The sequence below is a fragment of the Colias eurytheme genome, chromosome 26 (genome assembly GCF_061535395.1).
Source record: "Colias eurytheme isolate Ceu_HAF_F1 chromosome 26, ilColEury1 Martin Lab GWU primary, whole genome shotgun sequence".
Taxonomy (NCBI): domain Eukaryota; kingdom Metazoa; phylum Arthropoda; class Insecta; order Lepidoptera; family Pieridae; genus Colias; species Colias eurytheme.
In genome coordinates, this window is record NC_143005.1 from 4920854 (window position 1) to 4923056 (window position 2203).

Consider the following 2203-nt stretch of genomic DNA (forward strand, 5'->3'; position numbering starts at 1 on the left):
TTGTTAAATTATAAATTGCGAATATTAATAATTTTATTTTATTTAATCTATTTTACAATAACTATACTTAATAATAATTATTTTTAATGTTGTTATTAAAAAATATACATTTCATAAATAAAATTTAAATTATAATTTTTTTTTGTTAGATAGAAATGTTTTACCTGAAATGAAACGCGTTTGACAATCGCTGTATGTCAATTTGACACTGTCATAACAGTAAGTTCGCGTTTCAAAGCTAAAATGGAGTAAAATTTTCCAATTTTCAAAAATTCGTAACTCAAAAACTAAAAGTTTGCGCGGTGTGAAATATCAGATTTAGGTTCCATAGGACAATAGCTAACCACAAAAAAATTTACGGCTGTCAACTCCACGCCCTATAATGTACAGTTTTGCTCATAATTCAAAAACCCGCGCCCAATGAACGATGCGGGAGGCCGCCCGCGCGTGCGCACTTTGTTTTCTGAAAAAACTCTACCAATAGATGATGGTAATTGGTAATTTTACATGCATGCTCATCTGCCTCCGTGGCGCAATCGGCTAGCGCGTTCGGCTGTTAACCGAAAGGTTGGTGGTTCGAGCCCACCCGGGGGCGTAAACTTTTTTAATTTTTATTTTACCTAAATAATCTACAATGTTGTTTTTATAGTGGTGTATTGTGAAATAATTAAGCATTTTTCAAATTTAATATCATTTATTGCACAGTTTAAAAAAATGAAATGTAAAACAACTGTTTTTACATTATTATCAAAATTGTAATGATTTATGTTTATACGTATAAATACTTAAAAATAATATTATACGCAATAATTGAATAATGAGATACCTATTTTGTAGAGACACTTTAGATATTTTTTTAACAATTTTGTTTCTATTATTTTTGCAATTGATTTAAATTGTTGTCACTATCACCATTAATTAATGCTTCCTTATATTTTATATTTTATGCCATTAATTTAATCAATTACATAGATATGTAATTTACAACTAATTAATAATCAAAATCAAATTGTGTCTGTTTGTAATGTGAGATACTTACGGTTAATTTTACTTTTAATTTTTTAGATTTAAAGTAGTTACATAACTAGGTATATTAAAATATAAAATATGTATTTTTATTTTCTAAGTCTCATGAAATTTTATCCTCGAAGAACTTGTAGTGAAAATACCGTTATTCAATATAGACGAAATAATAATTAACATTAGGTAACTTTAAATAACGGATTCATTATAAAAGACAAACTCGTAAATTATTTGTCATTAATTTACGAAACCATTGAATATTAAGCAACTCGTTCTCACAGTTATTTAGTGATCCATCTTTGTGATAAAAAGGACAATGAACCTTTATTTTTATGTGGAATATAATATTAAACATATATCCTTAGTCCACTTGAGGTTCAGCAAAGTGTAAAGTGATTTTATTTTACTTGTGTAAAATATAAATTAACTCCAGAATTTTCTGGATTTAGTTTTAAGTAATCTGAATTTTCTTCCCATTATTCTCTTATAAATCTATTATCTGCGTATGTTTGTATAAGTATTATAAAATATATAACTATTGAAAACCGATTATCGAAAAATATTACCTATAGGTATTCAGTCGAGTGACTTTTTTTTTCAAATGCTCAGAGCAATTTAATGAAATTTAACCAATTTATATTTCTAAATTCAGTCGAAGTAGCTATAATATCCTCCTACACATCTATACTCATAAATTAATATTAATATTGTATATATTTCGTTACATTTTGTATTAATACTTTACAAGCAGGTATACAGTATAATATTGTACCTTTTCTGTTAATAACATTAATTTAATATTGTAACGTTGTAGTTATGACTTTTTTTTATTTTTATAAGATTACGCACCATACGCATCATGCGTTTGTTATTACTTATTATAATAGATTTAAATGTATTCAATACAAAATAATAAACAACTAACTGTGTTGAAAAGTGTAAGCTGAAAATAAACGGAATTACGAAACAAACAGACATGAAAGTGTAGCGTAAATATTATATGACCTTGTTACAACATTCGATTTGAGATAATATGCCCACACTAGAATACTTCGAAGTTATTATGCAAAATATTAGTACCTAGTCAATTCAATGAATATTTATATCGTTCTATCGACTCTATAGTAGTGAATTTCAAAATTTGGGGTGTTATCTCTTACAGAAAAAATAACCTGTGTCC

General features: G+C 26.6%; 1 non-coding gene across 1 annotated transcript; it reads left to right on the top strand.

Annotated features, from left to right (window-relative positions):
- The first annotated feature begins 521 nt into the window (after positions 1 to 521).
- Positions 522 to 595, top strand: TRNAN-GUU (transfer RNA asparagine (anticodon GUU)). Its single transcript has one exon. It is a non-coding gene; the product is annotated as a tRNA-Asn (tRNA).
- Positions 596 to 2203: the final 1608 nt, after the last annotated feature.